Raw genomic sequence first — 9,518 nt, forward strand, 5'->3', positions numbered from 1 at the left:
CTTTATTTAGTTAAGTCAAAACTTTTTGTAAAATTTAAACATAATTTAGTTAAGTCAAACATGATTGAGTAAATTCAACATATTTTAGTTAAATCAAAAATGATTTAGTAAATTCAACATGATTTATTAAAAAGATGTTTTAATCAAAACGAATGTAAAATAAATTCAATAAAGTTAAAACATTGATAAATTACGCACCTTAAACCATGACTAAAGTGCGTTACTTAAAGTTTTAGGAACTATCGTATATATTATAATTGTATATAAATATATATTTATTTTGAATAATAGCTAATAGAAACATTTTTCGTTAGCAAGGTCTGTTATAGTTTTTTTTTTCTGAAACGAGTTGAGTTTTTTGATCATTAAAAGTGTTTAAATCATATCTTCATTCAGTTAATTTCGTTACCAAATTATTTTTTGCTTTAACTTATTTTCGAGATTTAGTGCGGATCTTACGTGGGCGCGTACCTCTTAAAGTTCGTACTTAAATGATGTCGTTACTGTGTTTATATTTGAAAATAAACAAATTTTCTGCAAATAATAAGCAATAAAGTAATGCGAACACGTTTTATAGCTGAAATGAAAGTTAAAAGTATTGGTGGAATTGAGCATTTGAAGTTGTATAATGTTTATAAACGCTGAAAAATTCAAATCACCGCTAGCCTCGATAGCTCAGTCGGGAGAGCGTCAGACTGAAGATCTGAAGGTCCCTGGTTCAATCCCGGGTCGAGGCAACTCTTTTTCTGAAAAAACTATAATTGCTTGGATTTATTTTTTAACGGTTTTAGTTTTTCAAATAATACTGTGTTGTAAAAAAAGTAGTTGTTTTGGGTTATGGTTTAATAATTGTGATCTATGTTAACATAGTTTAAGTATTAATTTTTATTTATCAAGTTATATAGCATTTAGTTTGATTTACACTATAGGTTTTTATAAGTAGTAAAATAAAAGTTCAGTTAAAATTAAAATATTTTTGCTTGAGTTTTTAATCAAAAATACAAAATTAATATTTTATAAATGTATAAAAGTTTAATGCTAGTAGTTGTCTAAGATTTTAAACTACTTTTTCTGAACATAAAACTCTTATAAAAGTTATAAAAAAAATTTTACAAAAATAATTTTGTTAAGAGAAATTTAAATTTTTAAATATAGTATGTGTGAAGAGTTCTTAAATTTTATTATCAAAAACTTTGATGCACTTAGATAATATGATAAAAGAACAATTATTATTAATTTTCTTTTTTAACTTTTTTTATTTTAATTGACAAACTTTTATTGGTAAATATTTCGGAAAATTTTGTTTTTTTGATTTATAAAATGTTTTATAATTAACTTCATAGAAATATATACATTAATATTTTATTTTTAGATAATTTTTTTATCACCACTAAGGCGTAATAAAATTTTTGAAGTTAAAAACTAATAAAACGCAATTAGACGTATGTATTTTAATATTTAACTAATTACGCGTACATGAGGTTAAGTTACATAAACACGTTCTAATTTACACATCATAAACGTTTATAAATTCAATATAACAAAGGTAAATCATAATCCTACATGGTCTAGTGGTTAGGATTCCTGGCTTTCACCCAGGCGGCCCGGGTTCGATTCCCGGTGTAGGAACTTTTATTTTTTACAAATTAGAGTTAGTTATTGGTTTGTAGAGATCTTTGTCTATAAACTGCTTTAACATCTGGTTTATTATATATATAATTTTACAAAAATTAATGCATTGAATGTAATAAATAAACGAATTTACATATCTAATTAAACGTTAACTTTAAACGAAATTCATTAAACATATACTTAATAAAATGTTTTACCAATGCAAAACATAAAATAAACTTAATTTAAAAAAACTAATAGGTAAGTATACATGAAAAAATTATACTGTTATTATGGTATAGTTTTTAAAGTGGTGTAATTTTGCTCACTACTCTAGTCGTAAAAGTAATTAGAAAACCAAATTTTAGATCTATAAACCTGAAACGTTGAAAAACAAATGATTGCTTTTATTTCATCATTATAAACTATATTTAAATCAATACTTTATTAAGTATAGTTTACTTCATATGAATTAATAACTTCTGTAAAACTTTTAAAATAAACTTTTTTTAGTTGAAAAATATTAAAAGTTTCCTTTTCTTAATTTTTTTTTTTTTTACAACCAAATATACGATGTTTAAGGTGTGAGAGTTGTTGTAAAGACAATAAGCAATTACAAAAACAAATTAAGTAAAATTAAATCATTATTAACCGTTTTACTTTAGGCAACGCTCATAAAATGTTTATCAACTATTTTTTATGACCACGTAGGTGGGAGATATAGCTCAGTAGTAGAGCAATAGACCACTGATTGATAGGTCCTTGGTTCAAATCCGAGTTTCCCCTCGTTTTTTATCGGTTTATGAAATAAAATATTTTTTTTTTGATGCCAAGTAATTGTGCTTGATATTGAATTACTTTACTTGGTGTGTAATATTTATACTTGATGTTGAATAATTTTGCTTGATGTCGAATAACTTTGCTTGAAGTTGAATTATTATGCTTGCTGTCAAATGCTTACGTTTTTAAGAGAATAATTCTGCTTGATTTCAACTACTTATGCTTGATAATGAATAGTTTTGATTGATTTTGAATAATTATGTTTGATATCTATTTATTGTAGAATATTTATGCTTGATAACAAATTCTTAAGTTTGAGAAAAAAATTCTTGTGCTTAACAATAAGTGCTTGTGCTTGATAGTAAATTCTTGTGCCTAATGTATATCACTTATGCGTTATAATAAAAATTTACGCTTGATAACAAGTTCTTCTGCTTGATAGTAACTTTTTGTGCTTGAAAATCAATTATTATGCTTGATAATGAATTTCAAACTGGATTTACAATAAATTATTATGCTTGATAATAAGTTCTTATGATTGATAGTAAATTTGTATACTGGATAGAATATGATTGTGCTTGATAGTAAATTGTTACACTTAATGTAAATTTATTTTTTACATACGCGAATTATTAATAATAAATGATTTGTAGTTAAAGACCACCAATAATCCATTCACCATTATATTTACAATTTAAATATTATTCGAAATATAGCCGTTTCTTTTATTTCTTATTACAAGTTTTAGCTTATAAATTATTCAATATGGTATTAAGTTTTATTGTTGGGAAAAACAATAGCTATCATACTTTAATAAACTGAGAAAAACAAAAATGTATATTTAAAGACCATAGCTTAAAAGATAAGTTTAGTATGTTTAGTTAGTAGTTAACACTTTTAATGAAATTTAAAGGTGAAAAGTTGAGTACTTTTACTTTAAAGTACTTTAAAATTTGTTCTTCTAATCAAAGTATATGAGAAGACTAAATTAGTAATACTATAATAAAGCTAAAATGAAATAACTTAGATGTAAACATAAACATAACATAGCTAGAAAAGCACTTTTTATTTGAGTGCATATGAAATAACGTAATTTTGCTAACTACTTGTTTTTTTGTTTACACATTTATGAGTAGGAGAAAAGTAAACAAATAATGAACGGTTATTGCGTAACAATAAGTAGTTTAAAATATAGACGCATTTTATTGCAAGTTAATAGGGGTCCCGTGGTGTAATGGTTATAACACTGGACTAGCAATCCGAGTTCAAGTCTCGGCGGGACCTCTTTTTGTTTCCTCCAAAACTAGTAACAAAATAAGAAATTTACGCTTATTTTATATTGAATTTAGTGATGTACCGAACTCACAATTTTGGGTCCGGCCGGACCCGGATCCGGACTTTTTTTTTCAAATTAGAATCCGGCCGGAACCGGATATTTTTTTCAAATTAAAATCCGGCCGGAACCGATACCGGATTCTTAATACTCTTAAGTTATTTTTAATGTAAGTAGTATAAAAACTACTATTTACGATAATGCAGTTTTATATAACTAACTACTAACTAAGTATAATTGTGTGAAATTTATCTTTTATGTGTTATATCTAATTACATACTTTTGAATTTTGAAAAATTATAGTTTAAAAATAATTTAGACTAAAAGTATTAATGTGCTGCTAAAATAATTAAATAATAAGAAAGTTTATGATATGTTATTAAGGTCTAGTTAAGATTAACAGTTAAAAATAGTTGCTGGTATGTTTGCTAATTTTCTAAACAATATTTACATTTAAATTTTATTAAAATTGAAAGAAAAAAAGAAAATTTTGAAATTGAAAGAACAGTAAAAAAAACTTCAAATTGAAAGAACAATAAAAAAACATTAAAATATCTTTTTTGCTAAACTTATAAACTTTTCATGATTTTTTGCAACCAGAATATCACCTAATTTTAGCTAATATCAGGGTTGCCACTCTTTGATTCAAAAAAACTAACCTGAGTGATTATAAACTTTCCTGAGTCAGAATGAGGTTTTGGAAAACCAAATTATAATTACTTTAAGCTAATAATCAGTAGAACAGCTAGCCACAAGGTTGAACATTTTAAGTAATGTTTATTATTTAGGCTATACACTTTTTTACAAATTGATCTTATTTAATAGAATACTATCTTAGCTACCAGATGCTTTTTATAGCTTTACAAAATTCAAAGTAGTTTTTGAGATATAAGCGGTCAAAGCCGGAGAGTTCCATAGGGACCTAATGCAAGGCGCAAGCTAAAAACGCGGAAATATCCATTTCACTAAAAATTTATTTCCTCCTAGGTTTTTTAAGTCAAAAAATCTATCAAGTAAGATCAACTTGTAAAAATCAAGGTGGACCCCCCTAAAGCCTTACCAATCTAAAATCAATTAAAATCAAGTTCTTGAACAAAACTAACTAGAAAATCACAAACCATTGAAAACTGGATCATCTCAAACTCATTCAAAATCTAAAAGAAAACCAGCCTGAGTTTTTCAAAAAATCTTAAAACTAGCCTGAGTTTTTATAAAAACTAAACTAGCCTGAGGCAGCCATAGATTTACAAAAATTACCAAAAGTTTTCAAACTAGCAGGGTTTCCACTGTTTAAGTCAAAAAAACTAGCTAGAGTGAGTATAGACTAGCCTGAGTCTAAAATTACTTTAATCTAATAATCAGTAGAACAGCTAGCCATAAGGTTGACAATTTGGTAGTAAAGTTTTAAATTTTACAACATAGGTAAAGAGTTGCATTTCTGAAATATTTGTTTCATAGTTTAAATGTAAACAAATTTAAACTAGTCACGTGTACAAAATGAGCCAATCACGGTAGGTGTTTAATTTTCGAATGTATTTTCTGCCGAAAATGACTCTCTTTAATTTACACGGGGTTTGTTTTTAAAAAAATACTTTTCTGTATGCTCTTTTTTACTAACTAGATCCAAATCGGCCGGATCTCTGTTAGGATCCGGCCGGACCTGGATCTGGACTTTTTTTTTTATTAGGATCCGGCCGGACCTGGATCCGGACTTTTTTAAAAATTAGAATCCGGCCGGAACCGGATCCGGACTTTTTTTTCAAATTAAAATCCGGCCGGAACCGAATCCGTATTTTTTTTAATATCAAGATCCGGCCGGATCCGGATATCAGACAAAAATGGCAATATCCGGCCAGGTCCGGACCCGGATAGTGAGTCTGGTACATCAGTAATATTGATTAGATTTTAAATTCGAGTTAGAGAATATTTGTTCATAAACAAACAATTAAAACATGATTACTATTAAGGTTATAACGGAATACTACTGTAACTAATAAACATACTAATTTTATTTCCATTGTAAGTTTAACTTATTTTACTTTAAACTTTTGACTTTGTTTTTGCAAAATTTTTCATAAACAAAGTCTTATCTTATAAACAGACATTTATCTTTTTCACACTAAACCATTTTTCTTAGTTATACTATGTTATTGAATTAAATTTAAATAAATTGCTTTTGAATTAATTTAAAATTAAAAAAAAATCTAATAAATCAAAAAAAAAATGCTAGTTTGCATTTGATTTAGCTAATAAGGTTTTTATTTATATTGTTTGTCTCATAACACAAAAAAATTTTTTGTACATAAGTTAGTATCTAAATTAATTTTGTTTACACTATATATATTTTTTTTAATAAATAAAGATAACTAATCTAATCATTTTAATATTGCTTGATTTTTATTATTTATAAAAGTAATAAAGTTGAAGCATGATAGGGGACTTGAATCCCTGACCGTTGAATGAAAACTCCAACGCTCTACCAATTGAGCTAGTCAGGCTCACAATATTTATTAAACTGCAGCGTTTAAATTTACAATCATCGTACACTACTACGTAATAACTTAATTTTAGGACGTAATAAACAACCTATTTGTTGTGATAACAGAAAAGACTAGTTTTTATATGCTTTTAGTTTTTAAATTAAATACAATCTACTATAAAGTACTGCTTTAATTTAAAGCTAAAGGTAATTTTGAATTAAGAATTAAAGTATGTACTACTAATTAAATATTTACTAAAGTTGCATAGTTGCAATTAATTCCAACTTGTGGTTTTAAATACTTGATTTAACATAAAATGACTAACAAATAGTTTATGAATTTTACGTTGAAAAGTTAAAGATAATAAGAAAACAAGTTTATTTATAATTTGATTAGTTAAATGTTTTAAGTTTTAAATAGCTTTGAAATTTTAAAATAATCTTAATAGAGTATTAAACTATACAATAATAAAAAATATTATAAAAGGTACAACACTTTGAGGTTAAATATTAAAAATATGGTCTAAACTTGTAGCAAACATTTTACAAACAATTGCAACTTGTAATATTCTTAACTACAATTACAATGTGTAATCATATTAATTATTTTAATTGCATTATTTAACTTTTTTAAATACTACAGTTCCAAATTTAATAAGTTAGGATGTTTACTTAAAACTTTGTTTGAAAATGTATAATAAACTTGTCTAAAAGCAAAAAATTAAAATAAACAGTCCTGGAGCTTAAATTTATGAAAAAGTTAAAAATAGTATTATGAACAGTTAAGACAAAATTAAGAGTGTGATGCAACCATTCATGCACATTTATATATTTAATTTCTTTCTGATGGAAAAGTAAAAAAAAAATCTTATTTGATTTTGATATAAAATAGACAACATTTTCAAAGTATGGGGCATTCGGCAGTAATTGGTGAAAGCGATGTGCTATTTACCTAATTATCATGGGCAACCCGTGGTCTCCAATATCTGTATTGAGATATTGGAGACCACAAGTTGCCTGAGCTTTAGGTATATTCTAATAGGAATCAGACGCCTAATCCATTAAAAAACGGAGCGAGAAAATAATTTAGATAATTACTAGTCAATTTTTTAACGAGTTTTAAATCTTGACAATATCAATTGCGATAATGTTTTATTTTGCGAAGTTTAACTATTATAATAGTAAGAAAAATTGTACTTTGTTAAAGCAAGTCTACTATTGTATTACAAGTGTGTAGAAGTGGTTTTGAGTTTTATTTAAATAGATGCTTGATGTAGGGAATGTTTTGCTAAAAAAACTAATTTATTTTCGGTTATTTGTACTTATACTTTTATCTATGCATTTTTAGTGCTTAGGTGCACAATTTTTTTTGCGAAAGAGCATTATGTTTCTACTTCTAAGTGCACGTTATATGTTGCAACTAACACAAGTCGCATAGAGGTGCAAAATTTCGATCTTTTAAGTCAAGTGCACAATGATTTTTTGAAGATGTTGCTACTAGCGTAAGTCGTCAGGGAACGCAGTATTTTAGTTCAAAATTGCAATCTATAAGTGGCCAATAGAGCGCAAGTATTACTTTTTTTAAGCATAAAAACTTAAAATAAGAACCGCATTAGAATTTAGAATTACAACAGCAGAAAAGCTGTTTTCGATAACGTCTGAGTTTTAGTTCATTAAACAAATATTCCTCTGTGTTTACATCTACTAGTTTATTGTTTTGATGTGCTGAATGATTGTTCTAAAATTTAGATTGTATTTTTTAAATCAGAATGTTGTTGAAGTTTAAAAAGTATGTTTATATGAGTTTTTATCTTTCTAGTCGTAAAATGGCAAGTCATTTTCTAATTTTTATTACTCGTTTCAAGTTCTAGTACAAGACTGTGTTTAAGTTTTTCCATTCGAAAGAAATCAAAAATAAATTCTTTTTAATTTTGGCAGTCGTAGTTTGTTAAAAAAGTTGCTGCTTTTGCATCTTTGTGAACGTTGCTTATTACAAATAATTATTTGTCGTTTATTAAGCACAGCTTTTAAGTACACCTAACACCTTGCTACTGCTTAAAAATGAGTATGTTGTTTATAAGTACGACGATGGACAATAGAAGGTATAAACATTACGTGTTTCACTTTATTTTATGAAGTCGCAATCAAAAATTCCTGCGGTCTTTGTTTTTAAAGTTAATCAATGTTATTGTTGCTGATTCCACAAAACCGGTTAGAAGACAGGAAACCGAAAAGTTTCCTATAAAAATAAGATCGTTGTCCATACCAATGAAGAATGAAGTTTCACAACAAATCGTTCCCTCCCTTATTCACCAACGTGTCATTTTGTCGCTGTGCTAAAGTGACCCTCCATGCCAAAGTGACGCACCGTGTCGTTTTGTCGCTGTGCCAAAATGACGTACCGTGTCAAAGTGACACTTGGTGTCATTTTGTCGCTGTTCCAAAGTGACGCACCGTGTCATTTTGTCGCCGTGCCAAAGTGACACACCGTGCCAAAGTGATGCACCGTGTCATTTTGTCGCTGTGCCAAAGTGACGCCGTGCCAAAGTGACCCTCCGTGCCAAAGTAACACACCGTGCCAAAGTGACGCATCGTGTCATTTTGTCGCTGTGCCAAAGTGGCGCAACGTGTCGTTTTGTCGCTGTGCCAAAGTGACGCACCGTGCCAAGGTGACGCACCGTGTCATTTTGTCGCTGTGCCAAAGTGACGCAACGTGTCTATTTGACGACCGTGTCATTTTGTCACTGTGTCATTCTGACCCGCTCCCAATAAGAATAAGTGCTTTGCTTATTCCTTATTTCTATTTATTAGATATTGGTATAAACAGGTGTATGATGACTCAATTATTGACATTGGTAACAAGCTTCTTTAAGACATTTAAATTTATATAAACTTTTTATGAGCTTCATTATACTCAAAATGTACATTGTTGTTCAAAAAATTAATCTTTTTAGGTGTTTTAAACTAATGTTAATAATTATAAAAGTAATTAATTAATAGTTGTTTTAGAATTACAAGCTACTTATGGTATTAGAATAATTTTAAAAATATTTCTAATCCAAATTAATAGCTTTATTTATTAGCTTGATAACCGAAAGGTTCTTCGTGCACCAGGTCCTAGGACAAAATAATTTGAGCGTCTATTATAACGTTTAATAAACTATAGTTAACTATAGAAGATAAGAAATGCTGTCGTTTAGTTACTTGCTGTAAAATGAAAATTTTCTATAACCAACTGATTTTTATTAAACAAAACAAGTTTTCATTCTAAATAAAAGCTTTCACGACTATTTTTACGATTACTTAATAAACATA

General features: G+C 27.7%; 2 non-coding genes across 2 annotated transcripts; both read left to right on the top strand.

Moving 5' to 3' along the window:
* Nucleotides 1–664: 664 nt before the first annotated feature.
* Trnaf-gaa (transfer RNA phenylalanine (anticodon GAA)) lies at nucleotides 665–737 on the top strand. Its single transcript has one exon. It is a non-coding gene; the product is annotated as a tRNA-Phe (tRNA).
* An 820-nt stretch (nucleotides 738–1,557) lies between these two features.
* Trnae-uuc (transfer RNA glutamic acid (anticodon UUC)) lies at nucleotides 1,558–1,629 on the top strand. Its single transcript has one exon. It is a non-coding gene; the product is annotated as a tRNA-Glu (tRNA).
* The last annotated feature ends 7,889 nt before the right edge of the window (nucleotides 1,630–9,518 follow it).

Source organism: Thalia democratica, chromosome 6, assembly GCF_965202585.1.
Source record: "Thalia democratica chromosome 6, ktThaDemo2.hap1.1, whole genome shotgun sequence".
Classification (NCBI taxonomy): domain Eukaryota; kingdom Metazoa; phylum Chordata; class Thaliacea; order Salpida; family Salpidae; genus Thalia; species Thalia democratica.